General features: G+C 45.5%; 12 non-coding genes and 1 pseudogene across 12 annotated transcripts; all 13 read right to left on the bottom strand.

Annotated features, from left to right (window-relative positions):
• Positions 1 to 949: 949 nt before the first annotated feature.
• LOC141159089 (U2 spliceosomal RNA) lies at positions 950 to 1140 on the bottom strand. Its single transcript, XR_012249103.1, has one exon. It is a non-coding gene; the product is annotated as a U2 spliceosomal RNA (small nuclear RNA).
• A 1113-nt stretch (positions 1141 to 2253) lies between these two features.
• LOC141159088 (U2 spliceosomal RNA) lies at positions 2254 to 2444 on the bottom strand. Its single transcript, XR_012249102.1, has one exon. It is a non-coding gene; the product is annotated as a U2 spliceosomal RNA (small nuclear RNA).
• Positions 2445 to 3561: 1117 nt separating this feature from the next.
• LOC141159086 (U2 spliceosomal RNA) lies at positions 3562 to 3752 on the bottom strand. The gene has a single exon (XR_012249100.1). It is a non-coding gene; the product is annotated as a U2 spliceosomal RNA (small nuclear RNA).
• Positions 3753 to 4873: 1121 nt separating this feature from the next.
• Positions 4874 to 5060, bottom strand: LOC141160210 (U2 spliceosomal RNA). Its single transcript, XR_012250166.1, has one exon. It is a non-coding gene; the product is annotated as a U2 spliceosomal RNA (small nuclear RNA).
• Positions 5061 to 5857: 797 nt separating this feature from the next.
• On the bottom strand, positions 5858 to 5949 carry LOC141160410 (U2 spliceosomal RNA; annotated as a pseudogene).
• A 1118-nt stretch (positions 5950 to 7067) lies between these two features.
• LOC141159085 (U2 spliceosomal RNA) lies at positions 7068 to 7258 on the bottom strand. Its single transcript, XR_012249099.1, has one exon. It is a non-coding gene; the product is annotated as a U2 spliceosomal RNA (small nuclear RNA).
• A 6094-nt stretch (positions 7259 to 13352) lies between these two features.
• LOC141159084 (U2 spliceosomal RNA) lies at positions 13353 to 13543 on the bottom strand. Its single transcript, XR_012249098.1, has one exon. It is a non-coding gene; the product is annotated as a U2 spliceosomal RNA (small nuclear RNA).
• Positions 13544 to 14666: 1123 nt separating this feature from the next.
• Positions 14667 to 14857, bottom strand: LOC141159083 (U2 spliceosomal RNA). Its single transcript, XR_012249097.1, has one exon. It is a non-coding gene; the product is annotated as a U2 spliceosomal RNA (small nuclear RNA).
• Positions 14858 to 15975: 1118 nt separating this feature from the next.
• Positions 15976 to 16166, bottom strand: LOC141159082 (U2 spliceosomal RNA). The gene has a single exon (XR_012249096.1). It is a non-coding gene; the product is annotated as a U2 spliceosomal RNA (small nuclear RNA).
• A 1118-nt stretch (positions 16167 to 17284) lies between these two features.
• Positions 17285 to 17475, bottom strand: LOC141159081 (U2 spliceosomal RNA). The gene has a single exon (XR_012249095.1). It is a non-coding gene; the product is annotated as a U2 spliceosomal RNA (small nuclear RNA).
• A 1123-nt stretch (positions 17476 to 18598) lies between these two features.
• On the bottom strand, positions 18599 to 18789 carry LOC141159080 (U2 spliceosomal RNA). The gene has a single exon (XR_012249094.1). It is a non-coding gene; the product is annotated as a U2 spliceosomal RNA (small nuclear RNA).
• A 1115-nt stretch (positions 18790 to 19904) lies between these two features.
• Positions 19905 to 20095, bottom strand: LOC141159440 (U2 spliceosomal RNA). The gene has a single exon (XR_012249447.1). It is a non-coding gene; the product is annotated as a U2 spliceosomal RNA (small nuclear RNA).
• Positions 20096 to 21212: 1117 nt separating this feature from the next.
• On the bottom strand, positions 21213 to 21403 carry LOC141159079 (U2 spliceosomal RNA). Its single transcript, XR_012249093.1, has one exon. It is a non-coding gene; the product is annotated as a U2 spliceosomal RNA (small nuclear RNA).
• Positions 21404 to 21753: the final 350 nt, after the last annotated feature.

The following is a 21753-nucleotide window of genomic DNA, read 5'->3' as shown; positions in this document are numbered from 1 at the left end:
CCACCTCTTTTAGCACAGTACCCTCAACCCCCGGCTGTTCCCACCCGCCTCAACACCGTTGGAAGGGAGGAGAACCAATTAAGGCGGGGGGGGTGGGGTGGGGGTGGAACTAGCAGCTGTCTACCCTTAGCAGGAGGGTTGCTGATTAATTACCTCTCCTGCTGCTGCTGCTGCTGGCTGTCCAGCAGCAGACTGAAGGTGGCTGCTGCTGTGCGCAGGTATATAAAGGCTCAGAGCCTATTATGACACGCGCAGCCAGCGTTCCATTGCCACATTCCGTCTACTGCAGGCGGGATACCTGGATGGCTGAATGTCACTGAGAAGCTCACAGAGACCGCCATAAGCAACAGTTTAAAAGAATGCCACAGACTAATCAACCAAACTTTTTGGGTTGGTTTCTCTTTTATAGTCTGCAGGCATTAAATGAAAGAAGTCAGTGTTCCAGCAGAGGGAGACAACGTTTCAGAAAAGGCATTGTAGCAAACCAAAAAAGAAATTTTAAGCGCAGCAGAGTAACCAGCTCACATACCTGTTAGCTCAGGTGAGTTTAAAAGGCTGCTGTTGATAACAAGGGCATTTGCTAAATAGATGGTGTGTGTGCAACAATATACTGAAAGGTCAATTATATTGTGCAGCTTATCTCACCACCTGTAGTTATTTAGGTGAAAGCTCCAAAATGCTTGCCTAATATGTCTGTTTATCCAAAAGGAAGTATAGAGGGAGAGCTAGATAGATAGCATTGCATTACATTACATGGCAATGCAATGCACAGTTGCTGAAGTTGAACCAAAATGAGCTTGTCATCTGGCTTCTGCAACTTTTAACATGAAAAATCCAATGAGGAGAAGAAAAGCAAAGCCAAAGAGTCCATCCCAAAATCCGACAAACAAGCCAAATGAACAAAAAGCATTGAATTCAATTCTTTCTGATTTTAGAAACTGCATTAAAGAAGGGGTGCACCGGTCCTGGAGATACTGCAATACCAGGTCAATGCGTGGAGTGGACAGAGCAAGCTCTTTTTCCATCTCCCTGTTCTAAAAATCCATTTAATATATGGTCCCCAGATAGGGGACGTATCAGATATTAAACTGATAAGAACAGATACTACACTTGATCTTAGCCAAAAGGCCGAGAAGCGATAACCAGAATTGGTTTCCGACTACGGTGCCACCCAAGGATTCTGAAAAGTCCATTTGTGGAGATGGCCACCTGGACTCCCGTTAAGAAGACATGCTGTCAACCTCTAGATCCCTCACATGCCTGCACTTTTCGGCTTGCTGCTGCTGCAATCCACGCGTTTTAGATCTGCATAACTCCACCTCTTTTAGCACAGTACCCTCAACCCCCGGCTGTTCCCACCCGCCTCAACACCGTTGGAAGGGAGGAGAACCAATTAAGGCGGGGGGGGTGGAACGAGCAGCTGTCTACCCTTAGCAGGAGGGTTGCTGATTAATTACCTCTCCTGCTGCTGCTGCTGCTGGCTGTCCAGCAGCAGACTGAAGGTGGCTGCTGCTGTGCGCAGGTATATAAAGGCTCAGAGCCTATTATGACACGCGCAGCCAGCGTTCCATTGCCACATTCCGTCTACTGCAGGCGGGATACCTGGATGGCTGAATGTCACTGAGAAGCTCACAGAGACCGCCATAAGCAACAGTTTAAAAGAATGACACAGACTAATCAACCAAACTTTTTGGGTTGGTTTCTCTTTTATAGTCTGCAGGCATTAAATGAAAGAAGTCAGTGTTCCAGCAGAGGGAGACAACGTTTCAGAAAAGGCATTGTAGCAAACCAAAAAAGAAATTTTAAGCGCAGCAGAGTAACCAGCTCACATACCTGTTAGCTCAGGTGAGTTTAAAAGGCTGCTGTTGATAACAAGGGCATTTGCTAAATAGATGGTGTGTGTGCAACAATATACTGAAAGGTCAATTATATTGTGCAGCTTATCTCACCACCTGTAGTTATTTAGGTGAAAGCTCCAAAATGCTTGCCTAATATGTCTGTTTATCCAAAAGGAAGTATAGAGGGAGAGCTAGATAGATAGCATTGCATTACATTACATGGCAATGCAATGCACAGTTGCTGAAGTTGAACCAAAATGAGCTTGTCATCTGGCTTCTGCAACTTTTAACATGAAAAATCCAATGAGGAGAAGAAAAGCAAAGCCAAAGAGTCCATCCCAAAATCCGACAAACAAGCCAAATGAACAAAAAGCATTGAATTCAATTCTTTCTGATTTTAGAAACTGCATTAAAGAAGGGGTGCACCGGTCCTGGAGATACTGCAATACCAGGTCAATGCGTGGAGTGGACAGAGCAAGCTCTTTTTCCATCTCCCTGTTCTAAAAATCCATTTAATATATGGTCCCCAGATAGGGGACGTATCAGATATTAAACTGATAAGAACAGATACTACACTTGATCTTAGCCAAAAGGCCGAGAAGCGATAACCAGAATTGGTTTCCGACTACGGTGCCACCCAAGGATTCTGAAAAGTCCATTTGTGGAGATGGCCACCTGGACTCCCGTTAAGAAGACATGCTGTCAACCTCTAGATCCCTCACATGCCTGCACTTTTCGGCTTGCTGCTGCTGCAATCCACGCGTTTTAGATCTGCATAACTCCACCTCTTTTAGCACAGTACCCTCAACCCCCGGCTGTTCCCACCCGCCTCAACACCGTTGGAAGAGAGGAGAACCAATTAAGGCGGGGGGGGGGGGTGGAACGAGCAGCTGTCTACCCTTAGCAGGAGGGTTGCTGATTAATTACCTCTCCTGCTGCTGCTGCTGCTGGCTGTCCAGCAGCAGACTGAAGGTGGCTGCTGCTGTGCGCAGGTATATAAAGGCTCAGAGCCTATTATGACACGCGCAGCCAGCGTTCCATTGCCACATTCCGTCTACTGCAGGCGGGATACCTGGATGGCTGAATGTCACTGAGAAGCTCACAGAGACCGCCATAAGCAACAGTTTAAACGAATGCCACAGACTAATCAACCAAACTTTTTGGGTTGGTTTCTCTTTTATAGTCTGCAGGCATTAAATGAAAGAAGTCAGTGTTCCAGCAGAGGGAGACAACGTTTCAGAAAAGGCATTGTAGCAAACCAAAAAAGAAATTTTAAGCGCAGCAGAGTAACCAGCTCACATACCTGTTAGCTCAGGTGAGTTTAAAAGGCTGCTGTTGATAACAAGGGCATTTGCTAAATAGATGGTGTGTGTGCAACAATATACTGAAAGGTCAATTATATTGTGCAGCTTATCTCACCACCTGTAGTTATTTAGGTGAAAGCTCCAAAATGCTTGCCTAATATGTCTGTTTATCCAAAAGGAAGTATAGAGGGAGAGCTAGATAGATAGCATTGCATTACATTACATGGCAATGCAATGCACAGTTGCTGAAGTTGAACCAAAATGAGCTTGTCATCTGGCTTCTGCAACTTTTAACATGAAAAATCCAATGAGGAGAAGAAAAGCAAAGCCAAAGAGTCCATCCCAAAATCCGACAAACAAGCCAAATGAACAAAAAGCATTGAATTCAATTCTTTCTGATTTTAGAAACTGCATTAAAGAAGGGGTGCACCGGTCCTGGAGATACTGCAATACCAGGTCAATGCGTGGAGTGGACAGAGCAAGCTCTTTTTCCATCTCCCTGTTCTAAAAATCCATTTAATATATGGTCCCCAGATAGGGGACGTATCAGATATTAAACTGATAAGAACAGATACTACACTTGATCTTAGCCAAAAGGCCGAGAAGCGATAACCAGAATTGGTTTCCGACTACGGTGCCACCCAAGGATTCTGAAAAGTCCATTTGTGGAGATGGCCACCTGGACTCCCGTTAAGAAGACATGCTGTCAACCTCTAGATCCCTCACATGCCTGCACTTTTCGGCTTGCTGCTGCTGCAATCCACGCGTTTTAGATCTGCATAACTCCACCTCTTTTAGCACAGTACCCTCAACCCCCGGCTGTTCCCACCCGCCTCAACACCGTTGGAAGGGAGGAGAACCAATTAAGGCGGGGGGGGGGTGGAACGAGCAGCTGTCTACCCTTAGCAGGAGGGTTGCTGATTAATTACCTCTCCTGCTGCTGCTGCTGCTGCTGCTGGCTGTCCAGCAGCAGACTGAAGGTGGCTGCTGCTGTGCGCAGGTATATAAAGGCTCAGAGCCTATTATGACATGCGCAGCCAGCGTTCCATTGCCACATTCCGTCTACTGCAGGCGGGATACCTGGATGGCTGAATGTCACTGAGAAGCTCACAGAGACCGCCATAAGCAACAGTTTAAAAGAATGCCACAGACTAATCAACCAAACTTTTTGGGTTGGTTTCTCTTTTATAGTCTGCAGGCATTAAATGAAAGAAGTCAGTGTTCCAGCAGAGGGAGACAACATTTCAGAAAAGGCATTGTAGCAAACCAAAAAAGAAATTTTAAGCGCAGCAGAGTAACCAGCTCACATACCTGTTAGCTCAGGTGAGTTTAAAAGGCTGCTGTTGATAACAAGGGCATTTGCTAAATAGATGGTGTGTGTGCAACAATATACTGAAAGGTCAATTATATTGTGCAGCTTATCTCACCACCTGTAGTTATTTAGGTGAAAGCTCCAAAATGCTTGCCTAATATGTCTGTTTATCCAAAAGGAAGTATAGAGGGAGAGCTAGATAGATAGCATTGCATTACATTACATGGCAATGCAATGCACAGTTGTTGAAGTTGAACCAAAATGAGCTTGTCATCTGGCTTCTGCAACTTTTAACATGAAAAATCCAATGAGGAGAAGAAAAGCAAAGCCAAAGAGTCCATCCCAAAATCCGACAAACAAGCCAAATGAACAAAAAGCATTGAATTCAATTCTTTCTGATTTTAGAAACTGCATTAAAGAAGGGGTGCACCGGTCCTGGAGATACTGCAATACCAGGTCAATGCGTGGAGTGGACAGAGCAAGCTCTTTTTCCATCTCCCTGTTCTAAAAATCCATTTAATATATGGTCCCCAGATAGGGGACGTATCAGATATTAAACTGATAAGAACAGATTTTTTTTTTTTTTTTTTTTATCGAAAGCCCGAATTCGTGTACAAAACCCGAGTGCGCTTAAAAAAGTGACAAGTGCCACAAAAAAAGTGCACTAGGATGCTGATCTTCTTGAAACCCTCTCCAAAAGGAGAAGGGTCCCCCAAACCATTCCCCGTCCCTCCGAGCCAGAAGGCCACAGCGAGGAACAGGGACAAATAGCCACCTCCAGCCGGAGCCAGAGGCGACCCAATCTTACCCCCAATACCTGCCCGAGTTCTCACCCGAGCAAGGCACTGGGAGCCAAAGACTGTGCTCCCCTCCCGGAAGAGGGGAGCCAACAACGCTCTCCTCCCAAAAGAGGAGAGCCAGGGGGGTTCAGGGGGGAGCGGAACCTGACGGCCACACACTCCCCCCCTAGACCTGCCAAGAGAGGAACCCGTAAGGGAACCGCATCCCGACAAAATCCTAGTAAGGACGTGGACACACGTGAAAAAGTGGACACACAGTGACAAAAAAAATTAAATAAATAGTGAAGGTTTCACAGTATAATACTGCCCGGACCTTCGACCGGGAATTGAAAAATTCCCCATCCTAAGGCCAGAAGGCCCGGAATAAGGGTGTGTGTGAAGAAAGAAATATTGAAGTGCTAGTGCAAATGTGCCATAAACTCAAGTGGGGTTCCCAATCCCAGTGAGTTAAGGCACCCCAGGGTCACCACTCCTGGGGCACTTCACACTTCGGGCTTTCGATCTTCCCCGGCCCAATGGCGTCGATCCTGGGGGGCCATGCTTTCCACCAGATGACTATATTAGCCAACTGGCGTACTAACAATCGCCTAAGCCCCAGTGTGCATAATGTATCAATCTACTAGGGCAGCCAACATCCAAAACCGCCTTTTCGAAAGATACTACACTTGATCTTAGCCAAAAGGCCGAGAAGCGATAACCAGAATTGGTTTCCGACTACGGTGCCACCCAAGGATTCTGAAAAGTCCATTTGTGGAGATGGCCACCTGGACTCCCGTTAAGAAGACATGCTGTCAACCTCTAGATCCCTCACATGCCTGCACTTTTCGGCTTGCTGCTGCTGCAATCCACGCGTTTTAGATCTGCATAACTCCACCTCTTTTAGCACAGTACCCTCAACCCCCGGCTGTTCCCACCCGCCTCAACACCGTTGGAAGGGAGGAGAACCAATTAAGGCGGGGGGGGGGGTGGAACGAGCAGCTGTCTACCCTTAGCAGGAGGGTTGCTGATTAATTACCTCTCCTGCTGCTGCTGCTGCTGCTGGCTGTCCAGCAGCAGACTGAAGGTGGCTGCTGCTGTGCGCAGGTATATAAAGGCTCAGAGCCTATTATGACACGCGCAGCCAGCGTTCCATTGCCACATTCCGTCTACTGCAGGCGGGATACCTGGATGGCTGAATGTCACTGGAAGCTCACAGAGACCGCCATAAGCAACAGTTTAAAAGAATGCCACAGACTAATCAACCAAACTTTTTGGGTTGGTTTCTCTTTTATAGTCTGCAGGCATTAAATGAAAGAAGTCAGTGTTCCAGCAGAGGGAGACAACGTTTCAGAAAAGGCATTGTAGCAAACCAAAAAAGAAATTTTAAGCGCAGCAGATTAACCAGCTCACATACCTGTTAGCTCAGGTGAGTTTAAAAGGCTGCTGTTGATAACAAGGGCATTTGCTAAATAGATGGTGTGTGTGCAACAATATACTGAAAGGTCAATTATATTGTGCAGCTTATCTCACCACCTGTAGTTATTTAGGTGAAAGCTCCAAAATGCTTGCCTAATATGTCTGTTTATCCAAAAGGAAGTATAGAGGGAGAGCTAGATAGATAGCATTGCATTACATTACATGGCAATGCAATGCACAGTTGCTGAAGTTGAACCAAAATGAGCTTGTCATCTGGCTTCTGCAACTTTTAACATGAAAAATCCAATGAGGAGAAGAAAAGCAAAGCCAAAGAGTCCATCCCAAAATCCGACAAACAAGCCAAATGAACAAAAAGCATTGAATTCAATTCTTTCTGATTTTAGAAACTGCATTAAAGAAGGGGTGCACCGGTCCTGGAGATACTGCAATACCAGGTCAATGCGTGGAGTGGACAGAGCAAGCTCTTTTTCCATCTCCCTGTTCTAAAAATCCATTTAATATATGGTCCCCAGATAGGGGACGTATCAGATATTAAACTGATAAGAACAGATACTACACTTGATCTTAGCCAAAAGGCCGAGAAGCGATAACCAGAATTGGTTTCCGACTACGGTGCCACCCAAGGATTCTGAAAAGTCCATTTGTGGAGATGGCCACCTGGACTCCCGTTAAGAAGACATGCTGTCAACCTCTAGATCCCTCACATGCCTGCACTTTTCGGCTTGCTGCTGCTGCAATCCACGCGTTTTAGATCTGCATAACTCCACCTCTTTTAGCACAGTACCCTCAACTGTTAGAACCTTGCTGTTAGGTTTTTTTTCCTTTGCTGGTCACATGACCTTGTTGGCCTATTTTATCCTGCTCCGCCCTTCTGGCTTTGCTGGACTTCATTGTATATCTACTTTCTAGCTAGCCTGTGCTCTGTATCTACTCTGTTAATTTGCTTGGTCTACGGACCTCTTTGTTCTATCTATTTTGTTTGTTCTTCTGTCTGCTACTATTTCTGTTAGGAGGTGTCCCATATTCCTCCCAGTCCTTAGTACTTGTAGGGATTCCCTCCCCACATCTATAGGTCTTCGTACAGACTAGATTAGGACTTTAGCAGGTCTGATCGCAGGATCAGGTTCCCTGTTACATCGTAGGGATTCAGCTGAGTCCTATAGTAGGGACAGATCTCCTCTCTTTCCTTAGCTCTGGTAGCAGAACATAACAGTAAGTCCAGCCTGTAAATTCTCTAAGGAAAGATTTTTTTTTGTTCCATCATGGTGTCGGTTCAGGATTTGGCTAAACACCTGCAGGGACTCTCTCTGGAAGTGGCCGAGCTCCGTCAGCACGTGAGTAACTGTCCTGGAGCATATTTCTTGGAGCCTAAGGTATGTTTGCCGGATTTATTTTTTGGTGAACATCGAGAATTTTTTTCATTTAAAAATGCTTGCTTATTGTATTTTCGTTTGAGACCCAAGTCCTCTGGGGATGAATCCCAGCGCGTAGGGTTCATAATGTCACTTTTGCGCAAAGAGCCTCAGGAGTGGGCCTTTTCTTTGCAACCTAGTGATACATGCTTCAGATCAGTGGATAGTTTTTTTTCTGCTTTAGGACTATTATATGATGATCCTGACCGTGTGGCATCAGCTGAGACTGAGTTGAGACGTTTAAAACAAGGATCAGGTAATATGGAAAAATATTGTACACATTTTCGTCGTTGGTCCACTCAAACAGGGTGGAACGATTCTGCTCTGAAAAGTCTATTTCTTGCTGGGCTCTGTGAAAGGGTTAAAGACCTGCTAATTGCTTATCCTACACCTGAGGATTTGCAACAGGCTATGCAATTAGCTATACGGGTGGATAGAAGACTGCGTGCTAGGGTTAATGAGAGCAAATCCTCTGCTATGTCAGTTTCTGGTTATGATAATGTGTGTACTAACAGTGGTGAACCGATGGAGATTGGATCGGTGGCACCTCGCTCTCAAGAAAAACACCGTCGTTTTTCAGAAGGCTTGTGTTTCTATTGCGGGAAATCTGGTCATTTGATTAAAGGCTGTGAGCTTCGTATGAAGAAAGAAAAAAAAATGGTCAGTCACGCCCGTATTGCCTGTTTAAATTCCAAGGGTATATTTTTAGCTGCTTCCACGATTGCTCAGGAAAAATTAATGGAATTTCGGGTGTTTGTTGATTGCGGGTCTACACTGAATGTAATTGATGGGGGATTCGTGGAAAAACTCAATTTAAAACCTGAACCTTTATCATCCCCCATTGCTGTGGTTTCTGTGGATGGCTCCCCTTTGAAGAATATTACTCTCAAGGTCAGTGAATTTCCTCTCACTATTAATGGTGTTCACCATGAGAAATTGGATTTGGTAGTGTTGAATAACTTGCCTTCTCCAGTAATATTGGGTTTGCCCTGGTTAAAATTTCACAATCCTGTACTGGATTGGTCTACCAGTGAAATTAAATCCTGGAGCCATAAATGTTATGACAAGTGTTGTAACGGGCGTATTGCAGCTTTGGATAGGGGAGAATTGCCAGTTCCTATTCAGGATTTTTGGAGAGTTTTTTCTGAGAAAGAATCGCAGGTTTTGCCTCCCCATAGAGACTATGATTGTTCTATTGAATTTGTCCCTGGAGCGACTCTTCCTAAAAGTCGTTTATTTAACCTTACTATTCCTGAGAGGAAGGCTTTGGAGGAATACATACAGACAAGTTTGGCCGCCGGTCACATTAGGCCCTCTAAGTCTCCTGTGGCGGTTGGATTTTTTTTTGTAAAAAAAAAGGACGGCGGTTTACGTCCTTGTCTGGATTTTCGTGAGATTAACAAAATTACGGTACGCAATCCTTACCCACTGCCATTGATTCCTGATCTGTTTAACCAGTTATTGGGGGCCAAGTGGTTCTCTAAAATTGACCTTAAGGGGGCATACAATCTGTTGCGCATGAAGGAGGGTGATGAATGGAAGACTGCTTTTAACACTCCTGTGGGTCATTTTGAGAATCTGGTTATGCCTTTTGGTCTTACTAATGCTCCTGCATTTTTTCAGAATCTGATTAATGACATCCTTAGACCTTTGATCGGTAAAAATGTGGTTGTGTATTTGGATGACATTTTGATTTATTCGCCAGATCTGGAGTCTCATTGGCGGAGCGTGCGTGAGGTATTACAGTTATTAATGGACAATTCGCTTTTTGCTAAGCTGGAGAAATGTGAGTTCGCTGTACAGAGAATTAGTTTTTTGGGCTACATTATCTCCAGCAAAGGTTTTGAGATGGATCCGGTTAAGGTTCAGGCTGTGCAGGAATGGCCTAGGCCTATTGGTTTGAAATCGATACAGAGGTTTTTGGGTTTCGCCAATTACTATAGAAAATTCATAAAAAATTTTTCTAGTATTGTCAAACCTCTGACTGATCTCACCAGGAAAGGTGCTGATGCGGTTCAGTGGTCTTCTGAGGCCATTGAAGCTTTTGTGTATCTCAAGGAGAGGTTCACCTCTGCTCCCATCCTTATGCAGCCTGATGTTACTAGGCCGTTTTTGGTTGAGGTTGATGCTTCCTCTGTGGGGGTTGGCGCAGTATTGTCTCAGGATAACGGGGATGGATTACATCCCTGTGCCTTTTTTTCAAAAAAATTTTCGGAGACTGAATTGAATTACGATATTGGTAATCGGGAATTATTGGCTATTAAACTCGCATTTGAACACTGGCGCCACTTCTTGGAAGGTGCTGAATTTCCCGTTCAGGTTCTTACGGATCATAAAAATCTGATATATCTTGACGCTGCCAAGCGCCTGAATGCCCGTCAGGCTAGGTGGGCACTGTTTTTCTCGCGGTTTAATTTCTCCGTTACTTACATCCCTGGTACTAAGAATGTTAAGGCGGATGCCTTGTCTCGCAGTTTTTCTCCCATAGTCGGTGCTGAGAAAGAGGAAAACATTTTACAAGAAGGTGTTGTGATAGCTGCTTTAGACTCCGTTTTGGAAGATGAGATTCTTAAAGCTCAGGAGAATGCCCCATCTAACACTCCTCATGGGAGGTTGTTTGTGCCTGGGACCTTTAGGAGAGATTTGTTTGTTGAGTGTCACGAATCTCGGTTGGCAGGTCATCCCGGAATCTCTGAGACCAAGAGACTGGTGGGTCGCAGTTTTTGGTGGCCTGGATGGCAGAAGGAAGTCATTAAGTGGGTGCGCCAATGTACTATATGTGCTAGATCTAAGTCCTCACATACTCCTGCTGCGGGGTTGCTTTGTCCTTTGGAGGTCCCCAGTGCTCCTTGGACACATTTGGCTATGGACTTTATAACTGACCTTCCCCCCTCTGAGGGTTTTACTGTCATCTGGGTGGTCGTGGACCGTTTTAGCAAGATGTGTCACTTGGTTCCCTTCGTCAAACTGCCCTGCGCTAAAACTCTCGCTAAGGCCTTTGTCAAGGAAATTGTCAGACTTCATGGCGTTCCGACTGACATTGTTTCTGATAGGGGTCCTCAGTTCGTGGCTCGTTTTTGGCGTGCCTTTTGTGACAGGTTGGGAATTCATTTGTCGTTTTCGTCCGGATATCATCCTGAATCTAATGGCCAGACAGAAAGGAAAAACCAGGATGTTGAGCAGTTCTTGCGTTGTTTTGTGGCAGACAATCAAGAGGGGTGGTCTGAGTTTCTGCCACTTGCCGAATTTGCTCTGAACAATCATACATCTTCTTCTGCTGGTTGTTCGCCTTTTTTGTTGTTCTGGGAGACATCCGTCGTTTGGGTCGTTCTCCAAGTTGGGATCTGCCGTGCCTGAGGAGGAGAATTTTTCCGGTGATTTGGAAAGAGTTTGGACGGATGTGCGTGGTAATCTTCAGGAGGCCAACAGAAAATCTAAAGACTACTTTGATAGGAAACGACAGGAGGTTTTGTTCGCTGTTGGTGACATGGTTTGGTTGTCCTCTAGGAATCTGCGGTTAAGGATCCCTTCTAAGAAATTGGGTCCCAAGTTTGTAGGGCCGTTTAAGGTGCTTCAGGTTGTCAACCAATCTGCTGTTAGGTTGGAGGTTCCTACCTCCTGGAGAATTAATCCGGTCTTTCATGTCTCTCTGTTAAAAAAAGCTGTTGTGTCGGATGGTGACGCCTCTGCCTCTGTTCCTCCGGTGGTGGAGGACGGGGAATATGAAATTTCTCGCATCCTTGACTCTAGACGGTATAGAGGTAGTTTGCAGTATCTTGTGGCCTGGAAAGGTTTCGGACCCGAGGATAACTCTTGGGTGAGGTCAGATGATGTTTCCGCGTCCAGACTTATCAGAGCGTTTCACAGGAGATTTCCTGATAAGCCTGGTCCTAGGGGATCCGGAGGATCCTCTTAGAAGGGGGGGTACTGTTAGAACCTTGCTGTTAGGTTTTTTTTCCTTTGCTGGTCACATGACCTTGTTGGCCTATTTTATCCTGCTCCGCCCTTCTGGCTTTGCTGGACTTCATTGTATATCTACTTTCTAGCTAGCCTGTGCTCTGTATCTACTCTGTTAATTTGCTTGGTCTACGGACCTCTTTGTTCTATCTATTTTGTTTGTTCTTCTGTCTGCTACTATTTCTGTTAGGAGGTGTCCCATATTCCTCCCAGTCCTTAGTACTTGTAGGGATTCCCTCCCCACATCTATAGGTCTTCGTACAGACTAGATTAGGACTTTAGCAGGTCTGATCGCAGGATCAGGTTCCCTGTTACATCGTAGGGATTCAGCTGAGTCCTATAGTAGGGACAGATCTCCTCTCTTTCCTTAGCTTTGGTAGCAGAACATAACATCAACCCCCGGCTGTTCCCACCTGCCTCAACACCGTTGGAAGGGAGGAGAACCAATTAAGGCGGGGGGGGGGGTGGAACGAGCAGCTGTCTACCCTTAGCAGGAGGGTTGCTGATTAATTACCTCTCCTGCTGCTGCTGCTGCTGCTGGCTGTCCAGCAGCAGACTGAAGGTGGCTGCTGCTGTGCGCAGGTATATAAAGGCTCAGAGCCTATTATGACACGCGCAGCCAGCGTTCCATTGCCACATTCCGTCTACTGCAGGCGGGATACCTGGATGGCTGAATGTCACTGAGAAGCTCACAGAGACCGCCATAAGCAACAGTTTAAAAGAATGCCACAGACTAATCAACCAAACTTTTTGGGTTGGTTTCTCTTTTATAGTCTGCAGGCATTAAATGAAAGAAGTCAGTGTTCCAGCAGAGGGAGACAACGTTTCAGAAAAGGCATTGTAGCAAACCAAAAAAGAAATTTTAAGCGCAGCAGAGTAACCAGCTCACATACCTGTTAGCTCAGGTGAGTTTAAAAGGCTGCTGTTGATAACAAGGGCATTTGCTAAATAGATGGTGTGTGTGCAACAATATACTGAAAGGTCAATTATATTGTGCAGCTTATCTCACCACCTGTAGTTATTTAGGTGAAAGCTCCAAAATGCTTGCCTAATATGTCTGTTTATCCAAAAGGAAGTATAGAGGGAGAGCTAGATAGATAGCATTGCATTACATTACATGGCAATGCAATGCACAGTTGCTGAAGTTGAACCAAAATGAGCTTGTCATCTGGCTTCTGCAACTTTTAACATGAAAAATCCAATGAGGAGAAGAAAAGCAAAGCCAAAGAGTCCATCCCAAAATCCGACAAACAAGCCAAATGAGCAAAAAGCATTGAATTCAATTCTTTCTGATTTTAGAAACTGCATTAAAGAAGGGGTGCACCGGTCCTGGAGATACTGCAATACCAGGTCAATGCGTGGAGTGGACAGAGCAAGCTCTTTTTCCATCTCCCTGTTCTAAAAATCCATTTAATATATGGTCCCCAGATAGGGGACGTATCAGATATTAAACTGATAAGAACAGATACTACACTTGATCTTAGCCAAAAGGCCGAGAAGCGATAACCAGAATTGGTTTCCGACTACGGTGCCACCCAAGGATTCTGAAAAGTCCATTTGTGGAGATGGCCACCTGGACTCCCGTTAAGAAGACATGCTGTCAACCTCTAGATCCCTCACATGCCTGCACTTTTCGGCTTGCTGCTGCTGCAATCCACGCGTTTTAGATCTGCATAACTCCACCTCTTTTAGCACAGTACCCTCAACCCCCGGCTGTTCCCACCCGCCTCAACACCGTTGGAAGGGAGGAGAACCAATTAAGGCGGGGGGGGGGGGTGGAACGAGCAGCTGTCTACCCTTAGCAGGAGGGTTGCTGATTAATTACCTCTCCTGCTGCTGCTGCTGCTGCTGCTGGCTGTCCAGCAGCAGACTGAAGGTGGCTGCTGCTGTGCGCAGGTATATAAAGGCTCAGAGCCTATTATGACACGCGCAGCCAGCGTTCCATTGCCACATTCCGTCTACTGCAGGCGGGATACCTGGATGGCTGAATGTCACTGAGAAGCTCACAGAGACCGCCATAAGCAACAGTTTAAAAGAATGCCACAGACTAATCAACCAAACTTTTTGGGTTGGTTTCTCTTTTATAGTCTGCAGGCATTAAATGAAAGAAGTCAGTGTTCCAGCAGAGGGAGACAACGTTTCAGAAAAGGCATTGTAGCAAACCAAAAAAGAAATTTTAAGCGCAGCAGAGTAACCAGCTCACATACCTGTTAGCTCAGGTGAGTTTAAAAGGCTGCTGTTGATAACAAGGGCATTTGCTAAATAGATGGTGTGTGTGCAACAATATACTGAAAGGTCAATTATATTGTGCAGCTTATCTCACCACCTGTAGTTATTTAGGTGAAAGCTCCAAAATGCTTGCCTAATATGTCTGTTTATCCAAAAGGAAGTATAGAGGGAGAGCTAGATAGATAGCATTGCATTACATTACATGGCAATGCAATGCACAGTTGCTGAAGTTGAACCAAAATGAGCTTGTCATCTGGCTTCTGCAACTTTTAACATGAAAAATCCAATGAGGAGAAGAAAAGCAAAGCCAAAGAGTCCATCCCAAAATCCGACAAACAAGCCAAATGAACAAAAAGCATTGAATTCAATTCTTTCTGATTTTAGAAACTGCATTAAAGAAGGGGTGCACCGGTCCTGGAGATACTGCAATACCAGGTCAATGCGTGGAGTGGACAGAGCAAGCTCTTTTTCCATCTCCCTGTTCTAAAAATCCATTTAATATATGGTCCCCAGATAGGGGACGTATCAGATATTAAACTGATAAGAACAGATACTACACTTGATCTTAGCCAAAAGGCCGAGAAGCGATAACCAGAATTGGTTTCCGACTACGGTGCCACCCAAGGATTCTGAAAAGTCCATTTGTGGAGATGGCCACCTGGACTCCCGTTAAGAAGACATGCTGTCAACCTCTAGATCCCTCACATGCCTGCACTTTTCGGCTTGCTGCTGCTGCAATCCACGCGTTTTAGATCTGCATAACTCCACCTCTTTTAGCACAGTACCCTCAACCCCCGGCTGTTCCCACCCGCCTCAACACCGTTGGAAGGGAGGAGAACCAATTAAGGCGGGGGGGGGGTGGAACGAGCAGCTGTCTACCCTTAGCAGGAGGGTTGCTGATTAATTACCTCTCCTGCTGCTGCTGCTGCTGCTGGCTGTCCAGCAGCAGACTGAAGGTGGCTGCTTCTGTGCGCAGGTATATAAAGGCTCAGAGCCTATTATGACACGCGCAGCCAGCGTTCCATTGCCACATTCCGTCTACTGCAGGCGGGATACCTGGATGGCTGAATGTCACTGAGAAGCTCACAGAGACCGCCATAAGCAACAGTTTAAAAGAATGCCACAGACTAATCAACCAAACTTTTTGGGTTGGTTTCTCTTTTATAGTCTGCAGGCATTAAATGAAAGAAGTCAGTGTTCCAGCAGAGGGAGACAACGTTTCAGAAAAGGCATTGTAGCAAACCAAAAAAGAAATTTTAAGCGCAGCAGAGTAACCAGCTCACATACCTGTTAGCTCAGGTGAGTTTAAAAGGCTGCTGTTGATAACAAGGGCATTTGCTAAATAGATGGTGTGTGTGCAACAATATACTGAAAGGTCAATTATATTGTGCAGCTTATCTCACCACCTGTAGTTATTTAGGTGAAAGCTCCAAAATGCTTGCCTAATATGTCTGTTTATCCAAAAGGAAGTATAGAGGGAGAGCTAGATAGATAGCATTGCATTACATTACATGGCAATGCAATGCACAGTTGCTGAAGTTGAACCAAAATGAGCTTGTCATCTGGCTTCTGCAACTTTTAACATGAAAAATCCAATGAGGAGAAGAAAAGCAAAGCCAAAGAGTCCATCCCAAAATCCGACAAACAAGCCAAATGAACAAAAAGCATTGAATTCAATTCTTTCTGATTTTAGAAACTGCATTAAAGAAGGGGTGCACCGGTCCTGGAGATACTGCAATACCAGGTCAATGCGTGGAGTGGACAGAGCAAGCTCTTTTTCCATCTCCCTGTTCTAAAAATCCATTTAATATATGGTCCCCAGATAGGGGACGTATCAGATATTAAACTGATAAGAACAGATACTACACTTGATCTTAGCCAAAAGGCCGAGAAGCGATAACCAGAATTGGTTTCCGACTACGGTGCCACCCAAGGATTCTGAAAAGTCCATTTGTGGAGATGGCCACCTGGACTCCCGTTAAGAAGACATGCTGTCAACCTCTAGATCCCTCACATGCCTGCACTTTTCGGCTTGCTGCTGCTGCAATCCACGCGTTTTAGATCTGCATAACTCCACCTCTTTTAGCACAGTACCCTCAACCCCCGGCTGTTCCCACCCGCCTCAACACCGTTGGAAGGGAGGAGAACCAATTAAGGCGGGGGGGGGGGGGTGGAACGAGCAGCTGTCTACCCTTAGCAGGAGGGTTGCTGATTAATTACCTCTCCTGCTGCTGCTGCTGCTGGCTGTCCAGCAGCAGACTGAAGGTGGCTGCTGCTGTGCGCAGGTATATAAAGGCTCAGAGCCTATTATGACACGCGCAGCCAGCGTTCCATTGCCACATTCCGTCTACTGCAGGCGGGATACCTGGATGGCTGAATGTCACTGAGAAGCTCACAGAGACCGCCATAAGCAACAGTTTAAAAGAATGCCACAGACTAATCAACCAAACTTTTTGGGTTGGTTTCTCTTTTATAGTCTGCAGGCATTAAATGAAAGAAGTCAGTGTTCCAGCAGAGGGAGACAACGTTTCAGAAAAGGCATTGTAGCAAACCAAAAAAGAAATTTTAAGCGCAGCAGAGTAACCAGCTCACATACCTGTTAGCTCAGGTGAGTTTAAAAGGCTGCTGTTGATAACAAGGGCATTTGCTAAATAGATGGTGTGTGTGCAACAATATACTGAAAGGTCAATTATATTGTGCAGCTTATCTCACCACCTGTAGTTATTTAGGTGAAAGCTCCAAAATGCTTGCCTAATATGTCTGTTTATCCAAAAGGAAGTATAGAGGGAGAGCTAGATAGATAGCATTGCATTACATTACATGGCAATGCAATGCACAGTTGCTGAAGTTGAACCAAAATGAGCTTGTCATCTGGCTTCTGCAACTTTTAACATGAAAAATCCAATGAGGAGAAGAAAAGCAAAGCCAAAGAGTCCATCCCAAAATCCGACAAACAAGCCAAATGAACAAAAAGCATTGAATTCAATTCTTTCTGATTTTAGAAACTGCATTAAAGAAGGGGTGCACCGGTCCTGGAGATACTGCAATACCAGGTCAATGCGTGGAGTGGACAGAGCAAGCTCTTTTTCCATCTCCCTGTTCTAAAAATCCATTTAATATATGGTCCCCAGATAGGGGACGTATCAGATATTAAACTGATAAGAACAGATACTACACTTGATCTTAGCCAAAAGGCCGAGAAGCGATAACCAGAATTGGTTTCCGACTACGGTGCCACCCAAGGATTCTGAAAAGTCCATTTGTGGAGATGGCCACCTGGACTCCCGTTAAGAAGACATGCTGTCAACCTCTAGATCCCTCACATGCCTGCACTTTTCGGCTTGCTGCTGCTGCAATCCACGCGTTTTAGATCTGCATAACTCCACCTCTTTTAGCACAGTACCCTCAACCCCCGGCTGTTCCCACCCGCCTCAACACCGTTGGAAGGGAGGAGAACCAATTAAGGCGGGGGGGGGGGGGGGTGGAACGAGCAGCTGTCTACCCTTAGCAGGAGGGTTGCTGATTAATTACCTCTCCTGCTGCTGCTGCTGCTGCTGGCTGTCCAGCAGCAGACTGAAGGTGGCTGCTGCTGTGCGCAGGTATATAAAGGCTCAGAGCCTATTATGACACGCGCAGCCAGCGTTCCATTGCCATATTCCGTCTACTGCAGGCGGGATACCTGGATGGCTGAATGTCACTGAGAAGCTCACAGAGACCGCCATAAGCAACAGTTTAAAAGAATGCCACAGACTAATCAACCAAACTTTTTGGGTTGGTTTCTCTTTTATAGTCTGCAGGCATTAAATGAAAGAAGTCAGTGTTCCAGCAGAGGGAGACAACGTTTCAGAAAAGGCATTGTAGCAAACCAAAAAAGAAATTTTAAGCGCAGCAGAGTAACCAGCTCACATACCTGTTAGCTCAGGTGAGTTTAAAAGGCTGCTGTTGATAACAAGGGCATTTGCTAAATAGATGGTGTGTGTGCAACAATATACTGAAAGGTCAATTATATTGTGCAGCTTATCTCACCACCTGTAGTTATTTAGGTGAAAGCTCCAAAATGCTTGCCTAATATGTCTGTTTATCCAAAAGGAAGTATAGAGGGAGAGCTAGATAGATAGCATTGCATTACATTACATGGCAATGCAATGCACAGTTGCTGAAGTTGAACCAAAATGAGCTTGTCATCTGGCTTCTGCAACTTTTAACATGAAAAATCCAATGAGGAGAAGAAAAGCAAAGCCAAAGAGTCCATCCCAAAATCCGACAAACAAGCCAAATGAACAAAAAGCATTGAATTCAATTCTTTCTGATTTTAGAAACTGCATTAAAGAAGGGGTGCACCGGTCCTGGAGATACTGCAATACCAGGTCAATGCGTGGAGTGGACAGAGCAAGCTCTTTTTCCATCTCCCTGTTCTAAAAATCCATTTAATATATGGTCCCCAGATAGGGGACGTATCAGATATTAAACTGATAAGAACAGATACTACACTTGATCTTAGCCAAAAGGCCGAGAAGCGATAACCAGAATTGGTTTCCGACTACGGTGCCACCCAAGGATTCTGAAAAGTCCATTTGTGGAGATGGCCACCTGGACTCCCGTTAAGAAGACATGCTGTCAACCTCTAGATCCCTCACATGCCTGCACTTTTCGGCTTGCTGCTGCTGCAATCCACGCGTTTTAGATCTGCATAACTCCACCTCTTTTAGCACAGTACCCTCAACCCCCGGCTGTTCCCACCCGCCTCAACACCGTTGGAAGGGACGAGGACCAATTAAGGCGGGGGGGGGGTGGAACGAGCAGCTGTCTACCCTTAGCAGGAGGGTTGCTGATTAATTACCTCTCCTGCTGCTGCTGCTGCTGGCTGTCCAGCAGCAGACTGAAGGTGGCTGCTGCTGTGCGCAGGTATATAAAGGCTCAGAGCCTATTATGACATGCGCAGCCAGCGTTCCATTGCCACATTCCGTCTACTGCAGGCGGGATACCTGGATGGCTGAATGTCACTGAGAAGCTCACAGAGACCGCCATAAGCAACAGTTTAAAAGAATGCCACAGACTAATCAACCAAACTTTTTGGGTTGGTTTCTCTTTTATAGTCTGCAGGCATTAAATGAAAGAAGTCAGTGTTCCAGCAGAGGGAGACAACGTTTCAGAAAAGGCATTGTAGCAAACCAAAAAAGAAATTTTAAGCGCAGCAGAGTAACCAGCTCACATACCTGTTAGCTCAGGTGAGTTTAAAAGGCTGCTGTTGATAACAAGGGCATTTGCTAAATAGATGGTGTGTGTGCAACAATATACTGAAAGGTCAATTATATTGTGCAGCTTATCTCACCACCTGTAGTTATTTAGGTGAAAGCTCCAAAATGCTTGCCTAATATGTCTGTTTATCCAAAAGGAAGTATAGAGGGAGAGCTAGATAGATAGCATTGCATTACATTACATGGCAATGCAATGCACAGTTGCTGAAGTTGAACCAAAATGAGCTTGTCATCTGGCTTCTGCAACTTTTAACATGAAAAATCCAATGAGGAGAAGAAAAGCAAAGCCAAAGAGTCCATCCCAAAATCCGACAAACAAGCCAAATGAACAAAAAGCATTGAATTCAATTCTTTCTGATTTTAGAAACTGCATTAAAGAAGGGGTGCATCGGTCCTGGAGATACTGCAATACCAGGTCAATGCGTGGAGTGGACAGAGCAAGCTCTTTTTCCATCTCCCTGTTCTAAAAATCCATTTAATATATGGTCCCCAGATAGGGGACGTATCAGATATTAAACTGATAAGAACAGATACTACACTTGATCTTAGCCAAAAGGCCGAGAAGCGATAACCAGAATTGGTTTCCGACTACGGTGCCACCCAAGGATTCTGAAAAGTCCATTTGTGGAGATGGCCACCTGGACTCCCGTTAAGAAGACATGCTGTCAACCTCTAGATCCCTCACATGCCTGCACTTTTCGGCTTGCTGCTGCTGCAATCCACGCGTTTTAGATCTGCATAACTCCACCTCTTTTAGCACAGTACCCTCAACCCCCGGCTGTTCCCACCCGCCTCAACACCGTTGGAAGGGAGGAGAACCAATTAAGGCGGGGGGGGGGGGTGGAACGAGCAGCTGTCTACCCTTAGCAGGAGGGTTGCTGATTAATTACCTCTCCTGCTGCTGCTGCTGCTGGCTGTCCAGCAGCAGACTGAAGGTGGCTGCTGCTGTGCGCAGGTATATAAAGGCTCAGAGCCTATTATGACACGCGCAGCCAGCGTTCCATTGCCACATTCCGTCTACTGCAGGCGGGATACCTGGATGGCTGAATGTCACTGAGAAGCTCACAGAGACCGCCATAAGCAACAGTTTAAAAGAATGCCACAGACTAATCAACCAAACTTTTTGGGTTGGTTTCTCTTTTATAGTCTGCAGGCATTAAATGAAAGAAGTCAGTGTTCCAGCAGAGGGAGACAACGTTTCAGAAAAGGCATTGTAGCAAACCAAAAAAGAAATTTTAAGCGCAGCAGAGTAACCAGCTCACATACCTGTTAGCTCAGGTGAGTTTAAAAGGCTGCTGTTGATAACAAGGGCATTTGCTAAATAGATGGTGTGTGTGCAACAATATACTGAAAGGTCAATTATATTGTGCAGCTTATCTCACCACCTGTAGTTATTTAGGTGAAAGCTCCAAAATGCTTGCCTAATATGTCTGTTTATCCAAAAGGAAGTATAGAGGGAGAGCTAGATAGATAGCATTGCATTACATTACATGGCAATGCAATGCACAGTTGCTGAAGTTGAACCAAAATGAGCTTGTCATCTGGCTTCTGCAACTTTTAACATGAAAAATCCAATGAGGAGAAGAAAAGCAAAGCCAAAGAGTCCATCCCAAAATCCGACAAACAAGCCAAATGAACAAAAAGCATTGAATTCAATTCTTTCTGATTTTAGAAACTGCATTAAAGAAGGGGTGCACCGGTCCTGGAGATACTGCAATACCAGGTCAATGCGTGGAGTGGACAGAGCAAGCTCTTTTTCCATCTCCCTGTTCTAAAAATCCATTTAATATATGGTCCCCAGATAGGGGACGTATCAGATATTAAACTGATAAGAACAGATACTACACTTGATCTTAGCCAAAAGGCCGAGAAGCGATAACCAGAATTGGTTTCCGACTACGGTGCCACCCAAGGATTCTGAAAAGTCCATTTGTGGAGATGGCCACCTGGACTCCCGTTAAGAAGACATGCTGTCAACCTCTAGATCCCTCACATGCCTGCACTTTTCGGCTTGCTGCTGCTGCAATCCACGCGTTTTAGATCTGCATAACTCCACCTCTTTTAGCACAGTACCCTCAACCCCCGGCTGTTCCCACCCGCCTCAACACCGTTGGAAGGGAGGAGGACCAATTAAGGCGGGGGGGGGGGGGGTGGAACGAGCAGCTGTCTACCCTTAGCAGGAGGGTTGCTGATTAATTACCTCTCCTGCTGCTGCTGCTGCTGGCTG

This window comes from Phyllobates terribilis, unplaced genomic scaffold (genome assembly GCF_046119375.1).
Source record: "Phyllobates terribilis strain yellow unplaced genomic scaffold, ASM4611937v1 Scaffold_8__6_contigs__length_399053987, whole genome shotgun sequence".
NCBI lineage: Eukaryota > Metazoa > Chordata > Amphibia > Anura > Dendrobatidae > Phyllobates > Phyllobates terribilis.
The sequence above is the reverse complement of the archived record's forward strand: the minus strand, read 5'-3'. Positions and strand labels throughout refer to the sequence as shown.